At 49.9% G+C, this 13485-nt stretch overlaps 1 non-coding gene across 1 annotated transcript; it reads right to left on the reverse strand.

The window, feature by feature from the left end:
* Positions 1-7381: 7381 nt before the first annotated feature.
* On the reverse strand, positions 7382-12821 carry LOC119435241 (uncharacterized). The gene is made up of 11 exons (XR_007464665.1): positions 12580-12821; positions 12009-12246; positions 11513-11882; positions 11082-11359; positions 10839-11023; positions 10557-10742; positions 10289-10426; positions 10090-10219; positions 9771-9967; positions 9131-9582; positions 7382-8625 (listed from the first exon to the last, which is right to left on the reverse strand). It is a non-coding gene; the product is annotated as an uncharacterized LOC119435241 (transcript).
* Positions 12822-13485: the final 664 nt, after the last annotated feature.

Raw genomic sequence — 13485 nt, forward strand, 5'->3', positions numbered from 1 at the left:
TCGCCGGTAACATTACAGATGATACTATTTTCGCGTATTCAGCTGTCGTCCTGTCAGCCCCCGGAAAGTAAAGCTAGTTTCGGTTTCAAGGAACATGGGCACTCCTAGTGGTTGCCGGACATCCTAAGTTGTTTTTCTTATTTCTCTTTTTGTGAATTTTAAATCGGGCGAAGTGCGGGAAGTGGTCGCCATCGTGCGTCCGTCGAGCTTGCCTCCGCTCACCCTTGCCACTCGCTCAGCGATATCACAAGTCAGATGGCGCTTGGTCGTCTGGTTCGGTTGCCCTCTTAAGTGTAAAGATGGCTTGAGAAGCTTGATCAGGCGTGCAACAAACGGAATACGCAGAAAAGTAGGTCAACCAAGCATTAGACGAGGATGGCTAAATCGGTGCGTCACATGTGTTGCGCGGCTCTGGGGTGTTCGAACGCCGGGAATTCCAGTTCTGCGAAGTTTTTCAGGTTTCCTAATGACCACGGGTAAGCACAAGTATTTCACTATTTTCCGAGCAGGTATTCATTTTGCATGAGTGAACCAGTTCTGTGCAAGTCTGAGTGGACTAACATAAGAGCAATTTCGCTCGACTCATTCGTCATGACGGCAGCCCATCTGTTGCCGGTGAAATACTTGTAATGAAGGGCTTGAGTGCGTGTTTTGGGGCCATACATTTTGTTCCCTTTTCGTTGACATGCACAGCAAAGGTTAAAAAAAAAGAAAAGAAAGGAAGACGCAGCCTGGTGGTTAATAATTTTCGCATTGGTTTGGGTCTTCTGGAATCTATTTTCACTCATTATGTGTAAATTTTCGGTGTGAATGAAAATTGCTTCTGTAGATTGCCACTTTCGCACTGCGTGGAGGTCAGTCTTGTTCCAGTACCGAATGTGTGAATAAAAACAAAAGTCTTCAACTTTTACTTGTGTTGAGTTTTGGCTGGCCGAGACGTCGGCTAGTTTTAGTTGATCCACTTCACAACACGCGAACAAATTTAACTATTGATGGTGCCAGGAAGTTATTTTCTCTATGCTTCCCCCCACTATATTTGTGGACTAGTTGAAGTGTAGCACTAAACGAAACCGCAAGTTAGGACTTTCAAAGCTACTACTTTTACGAAATGACGAAATGTAATATATTAACCGTGAATACTGGTAATTAACAACGGTTCACTATATAAATATGCTTCATTATAATTGCTTGGCACTGGTGCGTACGAGCAATGTCCCAATGGTTTAGAAATTGAATAGCAGCTTGCGAGGTAAACCTGGTAGGTAGAAAGCGCATCCTAATACACGACACATTTCAGCGGGTTTTGCTCCACGATTTGGCTAATGTCGCCGCACGGCCAGCGGTCCTGCAAGAGAGCACGAACACAGTCCGCTTGCATGCGAAGTGGGAAAGGAGGGCTTCAGCGGCAACCCTCCTCCACCCGGCTGCGCGCCCTCTCCCTCTACCTTCTGACCTCATCAGTGACGTTATGGAGGCATTGTTTTGTTTGTGAATTATTTCCAGTTGGATATCCGGCAGCCGCCAGTGCTGGAAGCGGCGCAGCAGCCGCGTATTGGCATGGGACCGAGCTGGGTGCGCGCTGCACTGACGCCGGCCGATGTGGTAGTTTAATCGTGTGTACGCTGTGCCGAGAGAAATTGTGGTGGTTCTTGAGTGCATAATGATCCAAAACCCGTGGGACCGCGTAACGTAGCGTGCAGTATCTTTCGTGTGGTGCGCCGATGTCGATTATCGTAGATGGTTTATAAAAAAAGCCTCTGGTACTTTCGCTGCGCTTTCATCGGAAGAATTTGCTGAAAGTTGTGCTATTTCGTGCTGTAGTTCATCCGCAATTTTACAGTATTTACGCCGGAAGGACCGTGCACCGACGGTCCTTGCCGTGGTACCTGTACGACGCCGCGAAACCTGTGACACGAAGGCCCTCCGTGCACGTAAGAGCGTTTATCGAGTACGCCTGAAAGGTAAGTGCGGCGCTTTCGCGCATTCTTGTAGTCCGTGAAGTGCACATTGTTATATGGACCGCAATGTGATTAGTAAAAGGAGAAAAATTATAAATGTGCTTTTCGAATGTTCATTATTTTGTCGCAGTGCATACTGAGCGTACAGTTTCATGAAAAATGCCCTGAAACGTGTTCATGTTCCCAGAAGCTTCATCTATCGTTTATTTGCTTTCTGCTATGAAGTATGCTAGCACCGGGGATTGTTTGATCTGAATGGGCACAAAAATTCAAGCAGGGAAAGTTACTGTCGGTGTCCGTAATTTCTCAGCGAAAAATCTGTGTCGAACGAATTGCCAGATTTTAGCTTTTATGCAAGTGCTTCTATTTATAGAGTCGTCAGAGAGCCTGTATTTCTGGTGCTGGGCGTCCTGTTTGTTTTCGTGTATTTGTAAAGGTTTCTAATTTTACAAAGATGCCGAGATTTCAACAGCAATGTTTCTTTTTATTCGAAATATCTTTTTTATCTCTCCTGAAAAAGCGGTAGTCTGATATTTTTCAGTGCGCTGCAATCCACTCCAATTGCGCCAGGCCCACACTCTCCAGCACCTTGCAGGCTGCAGAGCTGAGGGAGACTGTCCTGTACGAAGACAGTGCTGTGGCAGGCTTCCGTGGCTTCAGGATCGGCGCTACCACTGCTGCTCGCCAACTCTCTGGTATGTCAACTGAGCTCCACATGTCGTTGAAGCACTCCAGGAACCCTTGCCGACCGGCATCCTCCAGATTCCACAGCATCTGGAATGTGATGCCATCAGCTCCAAGCCTGCTCCGGCGCTTGGTCCTGCTGAGTCCTGCTTCCAGCTCGTGTATCCGAATGGGCTCGCTACACAGCTGTGCAGCCACCTATCCTGGATGATGGCAGGAGGCAGGATATTGCAGTGCAGCAGCCGGTGGTGGTGTGGCCAGCAGAGCAGGTACTCAGGCAGCAAACCTGTCCGCCAAGAGCTCCGCCAGGGCAGCAGCGCTGATGCCCAGGTGTACGGCAACTGACAGCACCTGGCATGTGGCTTGTGGGACCATCAACAGGCACTTCAGCAGGCGCCACGCACGGGTACCATCCTGGCTTCGGCTGATAGAAGAGGAGACGCCCTCCCGGTTTGGCGCCGGCGTCTCCGTGCGTGGCTCCTGCAGACGGCATCCACTCGGCGGTACTTAGTCCAAAGCTCCGGCCGGGCAGTGCGCAATGCCTGGTGTTATTCCGCTCGCAGGGCCAGGTGCCGCAAGTCCGGAACCGGCTGGCCCACCTGTGCTGTCGTGCTGACAGTTGCGGCCCTGATGCTATCGACCACCAGCTGGAGGAAATCTCTGCTGGAGGTGTCCTGATGGCAGAGCCGTCTGAAGGCCCGCCAGTTCACGATGTGGCACTTCCGACTCAGGCGCAGTTCCTCAGCAGCTACGTACACCTCCTGCAGAGCAACCACATTATACTCGCTCTGAAGGTGATGTAGGGAGAGGTCCGCATGTCGCCGCCGCAGAGAGTTAGTGTTCCATTGGAGGGCACTAGGGCGGCGACGACCATTCCTTGCCCTGGGCGGATCAACCATGATGGTCGGCTGTGGTCTGGGCTGCCACTGCCTGGAGGCAGATGGCACGCAGCGGATGTTCAGCAGGCAGCATAGAGCCGACTGACTGCATGGTCAGCAGAAGATTGGCAACCAGCTGGTCCACTGTAGTCGGAGCCAAGGAGGCAGCAGACGACGTAGTCGTGGTTACCGCAGCAGCCTCAGGCACCTGGCGGCGGGATGTTCGTGGAGTTGGCACCGGACGCCGCGAAGGAGCGGGGGCACCTTTGACCACACTCGCGAAGGATCCCACCGAGGGTGTGGAGGCCTGCTCCACCTTGATCTCCTCCCGAACAGCTGCTCTCACAACACGCCTGGATAGTGCTGTGGTGGAGGAGGCCATGATGGTGGCCACTCGTTGTTCCATCTGCCACATGGAACAGGCGGGAGCGTCTGCAGCGTGGGGGCCACCGCAGTTCACGCAGCGGACCGTCTGGCAGGGACAGCCTGCACCGTAGCTCTTGCCGCAGGTGGTGCAACCCGTCGGCCACCTGCAGGCCTAGCGGTCACCACCACGTGGCCGAAACGGCCGCACTGCTGGCACTGCAGTAGACGGCGCCTGGCCGGCCTCACCCTTATCCAGAGCTCGAAGAGGCTCACGTGTTCAAGGGGGACCAGCCCCGCGAAGCGGACTGTTACGGTGCTGCCCTCCCTGGTAGCAGACTCCACCGGGACCCTGGACTCGATGGCCTCTAGGAGGTCCCTGTCAGCAGGCCCCTGTCGAGGGGACCGTCCACCCCCTCTCCGTCCACCCCATGCAGGAAGCCGGTGCTCTTCCCACGCTCAGCCGGTAGACGGGCAGTCACCGGGATGCGACTTTACAATTGCTAGTAGGTACAGCGGGGGCGCCGCACTGTGGGTCACGTGACTTCCGGTTAACACGTGTTGTCATGGCAATCGCGGAGCTCCTAAGTGCCTAGGGATATAATCGCTTAGGGACTTTTGAGGCACTGGTCAGCGCGGCCGCGCGTCGGCTGCTAGTTACTGAGCGTTGCTTTCTTATCTCCGCGACCGCACACAGCGACCTTGCCGAGCGCAGCTCCTTCGTGCGTAGGGAGCGAATCGTTTAGGGAGCGTTGAATGTCTGGCGGTGTCTGGCCCACGCCACCCGCGCTTTATTATTGTAGCGTTTGTTCTAGTGGCGGAAATCCTTGCAGTAGTGGTGGTGTGGCATGACGGCTTTTGATCTGGTAAACTGTGGTGATGTAAACAAGCGGATACTGATCGCGTTTGTGCCCCGTTGCCAAGCGCCGACGCGAAGCAGCGGTCGTTGGGGTGTTGCGGAGCGCAGCGTAGCAACACCACTAATAAAAAAATACTGCTCCAGTCAGCTAGACTGCTCCCTCCCTGGTAGTGAGATTATATTTGGATCATAAAAACAGTGAAGCGTTTATTTAGGAATACCATCGTTTATCTCTCTCAGGCGCGAGGACAAGCGGGTGCGAGCGGGTGCACCGGGGTACAAACGCGAGCAGTATCCGCTTGCGCAAGAGCGGACGCAATTTTTTCTCATGCACCCGCTTGTCCTCGCGCCTGCGGACAAACGACTGGAGGTCCCTCCAAAGACCGTCTCGTGCCAGACCAGTGTCTCAAAAGTCCCTAAGCGATTATGTCCCTAGGCACCTAGGAGCTCCACGATTGCCATGACAGTACGTGTTAAGCGAAAGGTACGTGACCCGCAGTGCCACGCCCCCACTGTACCTACTAGCAATTGTAAAGTCGCCACCAGCATGCCGTGGAGCTCAGTGACCACCATCACCTCCCCTTGGCACGCCCGAGTCGTGGTATCCGCGGCCACGATGTTGCACTTGTGGTTTACTCTCACCACAGCAACACCGGGCCGCGCAGAAAGTGCCGCCGCGAGTGCGAGGCGTGCCGCACCAGGGAAGGCTCCACCGGCGGCCTATGGGCGGAAAATCACCGCGCCGACGACCTCAGGGTGCACCGGCAGTGCAGCATTCTCCAGGGCCCTTGTGCGCCGCCGGTCTGCCTTGGAGCGCACCAGCCCGAAGCCGTCCGAGGGGGGTTCTTGGACGCCGGAGACCTCGTGCTGCATTGCCTTGGTGAGGGTGACTGTGGACACTGGTGCGAGGCACGCGTCAGCAGCAACCTGGGAGGAAGAAGCATCCAAAGTTACGGCAGATTTCTTCAAGTTCTGCTGCTGCTTCTTCTCCTTTTTCCCTTGGTTCTGCTGTGCAGGGGGGGGGGGGGGGTCAGGAACTCTGCCGCGGGATGTGCAGGTCCATGCTGCGTTGGATCAGATGGCACTGAATCCCTCAATATAGAGGACACGTCAACTTTGCTGCACCAGTGGATAGGGATTGAAAGGTGGGAGTTAGAATGAGAAAGAGCAGCAGCCGTAACGCCGCAGGCGCGGATAGGAAATGGGACCAGAGGCGATCAGCAAGGCCGACTCCATCGGCGTAGGCCAGGAGAGCACGGAACAGCTTCTTTTGGATCGAGGTGCAGCTCGAGGGGTGCAGAATGGCGTCTGCCGACGAACAAGGTAGGTTGTGCCTGCGGTAGACTTGAGCAACTTGGATAAGAAACTTCCGCATTGTGCGAAGGTGGCTCATCCTGGTTTGTTTGAAGCACTTCACTCGGGTCGATTCTTTCTTCCAGGTGAGTAGACCACTTCCTTGCTTTTACTTAATTTAAATATCTTTCTGGCATATCAAATCGGGGAGTGTACTCTGCTTAAACAAGTGCATTATAAAATCATAGTATAATGTACGCTTATAACCTTCATTTGGGTTTGTCTTTAGTTTTCTGCCCAAGCATTAGTACTACTAAGGCTTTAAGCAGCAGAAATATTCTCGCTAATGTATTTTTGTTGGCTGGCTCGGTAGCAAAAATAATAACTAACTCTGAAAGTCTCAAATTGATTATGACACATGTTATCCCGCGGCGCGACATGTCGTTTTCGTAGCAGGTTTAGTGTAGCGGTGCAAGCAAAATAAGCTGTTTTCTCTTCAACGCGGTGAGTTGTCAGTTTACGTGCCCGCAAGAAATTTAGAAGCAAAGGCAAACAGCGCTCGTTCCAGCTTTGGAGCGTTGGACTTTAGCACAGCGCCGCTACTTTGCTTTCCAAAACTATGCACACAGCTAAATTCCATTACAACTGGTTCAATTTGTTTTCAAGTCATGCATTTACACACATACAAGGTACTTTCCCCAAAAGAAAACCGTCGCTAATTTTTGTAAAGCTGCTGGAATAAGCGCCACTTGGTACGATTGGTTGTTATTCCCTTCTGATGTTTCACCGCGGTTACAGAATTCCTACGGGTGATACGAATCTACTGTGTTCCCAAGCCCGGGCCCTACTTCAATAACGGCGTACTGCGGGCACGAACAAGCGTCAGTCATCGGAAGCAGACGACCTTATCACGCGTATCAGCTAACTGATGCGTGTGGTAAGGTATCGTACCTGTACTAGTGGAGAATCGTCACGAACAAATGATTTCACCTTTCGGATGCCCGCTACGCACAAAACCTTCCCTGTTTTAACTTCTGGCTCGCTTAAATGGCTTTGTCTTTAAAAAAAATTGATGTGTCTCGATGGGCAGGCTGGATGTTTGCACGCTCAGCGGAAGTATTTTCGCGGTTTCATCGCTGAAATCCTTGAGACCGATCTTAATAATGTGATCGGCAGCAAGGACCCTTTCGGCTTCTACGAAACCCCTCGATTCGACACCACGAACGAGAAACCTGAGACTAAGTGATAGAGCCACCGTCAACTTGGATATCGTAGCTGTCTTTGTTAATTTCGACTGTGTGGCCAGCCCACGACCGGCTTTATACTTGGCGACCTGCTCACTCCGCCGCCTGCTATGGCAGTGCGTGTCCGCGGAAATACCACGTGACTCCTCGGGAGGGACGGCGCGCTGCAACAGGTGGCGCCACAAGTTACCCTCATCTCGGCGTCTATCGTCGTGGCCCACCTCAGCTGCGCGTAACCGTCGGCGACCTTTCAGGTTGGGTAAACACCTGGCACTTTTTAGCACACAGTATAAGGACGCTATGTATGTATATTTAAAACATGTAAGGCTGTTAGTGGTAATATTTTTTTTCAGAGCAGCAGTTTTTACATTTTCACGGGATCGGATCCCGGCCGCGGCGGCCGCATGTCGATGGCGGCGAAATGCAAAAACGCCCGTGCGCTTGCGTTGTAGTGCACGTTAAAGAACCCCAGGTGGTAAAAATTAATCCGGAGCCCTCCACTACGGCGTGCCTCATAATCAGAAGTGGCTTTGGCACATAAAACCCCAGAAAGAAGTTTTTGCATTTGGCATTACTGGTAGTTAGCTGGGGCTGTCGTGCCGCTTTTTTTTTTTATTCCGGCTTTTCCCGCACAGCTGCGAAACGTACTTATCAGCTTCGTAAGGTGAAGCGCCACTTTTCAAGTAAAAATCACGGTTTGCGCGCTTCCTAGTTTGCTATATTTAGAAGCGTTTACCCGATCGTTAAATCACTTCAAACGAAGCATTTTTCAAGGAAAATGATTAATAAAAATACGACCACACATAAAAAGTTTGTTTGCACGACATGATTTATTACAAGCCTACCGGGAATCTAATATTAAACTTTCAGAATCTTCCGCGATTTTGGCTTGGCGTTAATTATCTTCCGCTTGGCGTGCTCCTGTGCCAAATCAGAAGTAAAATTCGCCAAAAATGGCCTCATAAACTTCTGGACGAGCAGCCTGAGCAGGGCTAATCTGTGAGGCTCAGGGGTGTCCTTTGGGCACACAAACAACGGATTCTTTTGAAGTGATGGCAGCACCAGGTCCGTGAACTTCTTCAGTGGCTTTGGCCCCCTAACAAGTGCAGGAGCCACGCTTGATGCAGCATTTTCCAGGCGGCTGACGAACCCTACGAATGCCAAAGTAGGATATGACAGCCCGCTGCGGTCCATGCCAGCAATGATGGCAGTGGTGGTAGAGTGAGAGACTGGTGCCCGCATATTAATGAGGCAGCCCTCACATTCAATACAATCCTGCACGGCTCTGACCAAGAAGCCAGCAATCATTGCCAGCGTGCTGGCTCGAAGGCTTCGCTGAGGGGCACCTGCAAGAAAGAACGCAGAGTTGAGCTTAATAAAGCTTAGTCTGGAAAATGCTAAATGGTAGCATTTCAGTTCCAAAATCACTCTTGAAAGCACTGCCCCCATCAATTGGCAAATATCCTCTTACTTCACGGAATATATAAATTCTCAGCGAATTCAGGACAGTGGCTCAGGTAACAGTGCCCTTCAGAAGTGAAAGTTCAGCAACGCTAGGTGCAGAATGAATGCTATCTCAACCTCTTGTTCAAAGCCTCTGATTTTAATCCCCTCATTCACTGACCCTAATCATTGTGTGTCACCGGCTGAACTCACTGTTCTTGATCAAAATCTCTACTTTTATTGAGGTTCACGGCAAGAGCATAAAAGGCTATTGCAGCAGCTTTACTTTACGATGTTGCTGTTTGCTGCCAGGCATTATAGCTTTTTCGCGCTCAACTTGTAAACTGCATGTACACTTCTAGCATACAGAGCCTAAATTAATATGGGTTGTCCCAACAATTTGCATACTTGGATAGCGCTCCAGCGCAGTGAGATGAGGGAGCAGAAGCTTCCTGACATCGTTGTCTGAAGTGGTCTTCACAGGAATGGGAAACAGCTTTGAAGCCTTCCCCAGCGAGCCCACCACGCTTCCTGCATTGGCACTGGTCGAAGCGTGGACGATTCCAGTGACCAAGATCTTTTGCAGTGATGACAGGGCTGCATAGGCATCGGTTTGGTCATTCGGCCCATTGAGCTGCCTGATTGTCGAAAAAAGCGACTCGACATCATCGCTTGAAAACTTTGACGTCAGCACAAAATGAAATCCTGTTTTCAAGAGGAATCTCGTGCACAGCACTGTGGACATGCTAGTCACTCTCAGTGCCTCGTAAGTTTCTTCGGACAGAAACTCCATCTTATACATTATGGCTTCCTTCCATTCGCTGAAATACTTCAGGAAGTCATTTTCTAGCCATGAAAGTCTGAAAAAGAAAGGTTCGTAGAGTAGTGAAATAGAGCGTGCCACAAGAAAAATGCCAAAATCCTCTTCAATAACTGTTAAGAAAAAGTGGTTTCCATATGCTAGACGCTAAAGTGTATTTAACTTCACCAATCGACACTTCTACAGCAAAATAGGGTCAGCGTAAACACTGCTTAAACTATGACACACCTCTCGTCATCTGCACTGTAAAATGGCATCCTCATGGCATCTCTGCTGGTCCAGTGAAGAGTAGTGCTCTTAATATTGTGGAGCACAAACCATTTGTGCACCAATTCCATGAATTCCACCGTCGGCAGGCAATTCTGGAAGCCAGGAGCTCCAAGGCTCTGTCCATGTTGTTGTAAAAATCGCAAGACTGTGGTGACCTGAACAAGAACAGCAATCACTGGTGTTTATTCTTATATGTCATCCGTTCAGCAACCGTTTTTTTTTATTTAGAGCATGTAGCCTTCAAACAGACAACAAAAAATATGCCTGCATACTTCACCTGAGGTGAAAAAACTTGAATAGCCCTGCCGACATTCATTTTCTCGAAATTTGACGGCTACAGGTGCTTCTTGGTTAGGCTCCTCACCAATTTGAAGGCGCCCTGCTTCTCTTGAATCTTGTACAGCAGTCTGTGTGATGGGGCGAATTTAGTGGGGTAAAATTTGAATGGCTAAAGCATAGAAAGGATCGTTCTGTACCTTAGAAAGTCTGGCAGGATGAGTTGTCCCTTTCTCCTGAATAATCTCTTTACGTCAAGAAACTGGGACCTGATGTTTTTCAATATATGACAATAGTCGAATGAAAGAAAAAGCTCCCGACCTGAATCTAGAGGATGTCTGGAAAAAAATTATATACCCCAATAAATTATAAAGCACACTTATGGCAAGAAACATGTTGCTTTGGTGAAAGTTCTAAAGGACATGTTTACAATGAAGGCGTATATAAGTTTGAAAAACCATTACTTACTCAACAACAGGTTGTATGGGGCCACCCGACAGATTGGAGAAAAACTTCGAGTTCGATCTGTGACTATCTCCGACAAGGCGTACCAATTTGAAACACGCTTCTTCCACGGACTCCATTACCTTCAAGGCAAGAAGCTGAAGTTGCTCTCCTGCCAAATTCTTTGTAAAATAGTACCCCACAGGAAGCCTAAAAAAATCAAAAATTTGCATTTACATATGACTAAATAGGCATAGTTTTAGTTTAGCTAAAGAATTGCTAACATAGATGACCCAACATATGTACCTGTAGTGGGTTGACAGTCCCACAAACACAAAGCAGAGGAGATGAGTTGCCAGTTGGTCTTGTAATCCAAATTGAGCCTCTGCACCTCCCAGATCAACAGAGCCATTAGCAGCATCCGATTGCTTTTGGTAGCTGGTGCCTTGCTTGAGGGACATTTCGTCCATCACCAGGGAGCCACAGGGTGCCTAGAAATATAATTTCAAATTATGACTGAACCTTTCTGACAAAAACTTTAAATTTTACGTGCTCCGAGTGTAGCTTTGCCTCCATATAAAGGCGTTGCTTAATAAGGGACGATACCATTTCTCCAGTGCATGCGCCATATACCTCTTCAATGTTGAGCGGCTTGGCAATGACAGCACCCCAGTTTCACGAAGCACATTGTATGCAGATGGGGACTTAGAATGCCAAACCACACAATAGCGGATAGTTTCTTCACGCCAGCGACCTTTCGGTTTACTCAAAAATGATAGTTGTTCTTGCAGGAAGAGAGCTTTAGCATCCTCTTCGTGCACCTTTTCCTAGAAGAGTATGATATGCACAAAGAAAATTTGCACATTAACCCGAGTACTTAAGTTGTGAACACCATACATACCTGAAGAACTGCTAAATTAGATTTCTTCATAACTGCCTCTGTCTCTTTGGCCTGCTGCCTTAGCGCAGAAAGTTCAGACTGCAGTTCGTCTCTTTTTTAGTAGTCTTTGGCATTTCCTCTTAAGTGTGCTGACTTGCTTCAGAAGCTTCTGCATACGTGGAAATGTCAGTCTTGTCTGAACGCCACGCACAACTGCATTCGTTTTAGTTGAAGTGGGCTTAGGAGGAGCATCGTCGCAGGTGCGAGGAAGAAAATCAGCAGGGGAAACCACTAATGCTGGAGTCACAGAATGCTCGTCAGCCAATGCCTCCGGAGAGGGCTCTTGAGGAATTTCTTCCGGTTCTTGAGGTTCAGGGCTGTCGGCTGCTGGCATCAAGGAGGCTGCTGGAACTTCTGCCGTAGTGACTGAATTCCCGGCTAAAGGACCATCACTCATATCTGCATCCAGTCTGAAACAAGAACATTATGCAGAATGAAATTAAGGCAAAGTAATTGCTGTCTTTTGTATGTTTAACGCTATTGAATCGAACTGAAACTTTTAATGAAGAAAGTCAATTGTTAAAAATAGCACTTGCCTTGCTGTCTTGGCATCTCTCCCTCTGGGCGAACCTGGTTTGGCAGCTTTGCGCTTTAGTGGACGCCTCTCTTTTTTCGCCACCTGCTGCAAATATGTCGGGTACTGGGGAAAAACCGAGGGCACAGCGGCTGGCTTCAGCTTCCTTATCTTCAGGCCTTCTCTGAAATCATCTTCCTTGAAGTGCAGGCTGCAGACTTTACTGCGGTCGCTAGGGATCCATGGGTTTTTTCCAGGTCCTGCGAATTTCCGCCGGTTGTAACAAGAGCGCGAAAAGAGCCTGGCGGGAGCGCTGACGACGCGGAACACATTTCCGACGAAACTTCCAGCGGTTGCAAGACAGGGCAAAGCATTGAATTAGACAACACGTGTGCTTTGCTGTTTTGTACTGTCTTGCAAGCGTTAGAAGTTCCTTCATGACGAATCAACTTTCGAGTATGAAATTTCGCAGTTCAGAATATCAACGTACAAATGAAGTAAGAGTAAACAACAGTCCGCTCAATGGGACGTATCCCTTGTGAAGCGTCAGTATTTCAGAGGTATTTTTGCCTCGTGAAGGTATCTAGGCTTACCTTCCGCTTGTCGAGAAATTCTCTCGAGCCACTGGTTCCGTAGTTCAGTAACGGGAAACTCGTGGAATGTGATTCCTTTTGCTGTGCGCCCGCTCGATTTGCAGAGCGGTACGCAGCAATACACCATCGCCTGCGATGATTTTGCACGCCTGACGGGTGCTAAAGGCTGTCTGTTAAATTCTGTAAAATTCCCAGTTTGTAGGCTGGAAGCAAGCAAAATAGCCAGAATGCGGTGTGGAAGCGCACACGCTTACACGAAGAACGAACAGCCTACAACCGGCGGCGTGGAGTGGGCGGCGAGGCGAGCGAGGGGGTAAGTTGTGGCGCCATTGAGAGTAGCGGCGTTCGGGAGAACTAAAACCAACTAAACAAGCAATAACAAATACGCCGCTACGGAGGAGGCGCCGGTGAGCAGGTCGCCAAGTATAAAGCCGGTGGTGGGCCAGCCAGCACAAAAAGTACGGATTCTGGAGGTGCCAATAGGACATTTTGCACCAACGATAACAAAACGACCGATTTGCGATATTTGCTATTGCGACACGTTGTCATAGTATCGCGCCGTGGGTACCGAATAGGGTGCGTTTCTTTCGCTGTGAAAGCGCACATCAACCTTATGGAAGGAGATGCTGCAGTTGTTACGGCAATGATCAACATGCCGATCTGCGCGGGCTGCACCGGAACAGGCACACTGCACCACAACACACACATAGAATTAGCGCTCACGTGAGGAAGCCGTGTATCTACCTGGTTCAGCGTGCTTATGCCCGACGTGTACTAACGCAAAACAGGGAAACACCAACGGGAAACGCCGTTTCTATTTGCTCCTGAGTCGTCAAGGTTAAGCCTCACCATGTCCGCTTGTGTCCTGCTCCCAAGTCAGCGCTCTTGAGCGTAGCCCTTTTTAGG

The sequence above is a fragment of the Dermacentor silvarum genome, unplaced genomic scaffold (assembly GCF_013339745.2).
Source record: "Dermacentor silvarum isolate Dsil-2018 unplaced genomic scaffold, BIME_Dsil_1.4 Seq561, whole genome shotgun sequence".
Taxonomy (NCBI): domain Eukaryota; kingdom Metazoa; phylum Arthropoda; class Arachnida; order Ixodida; family Ixodidae; genus Dermacentor; species Dermacentor silvarum.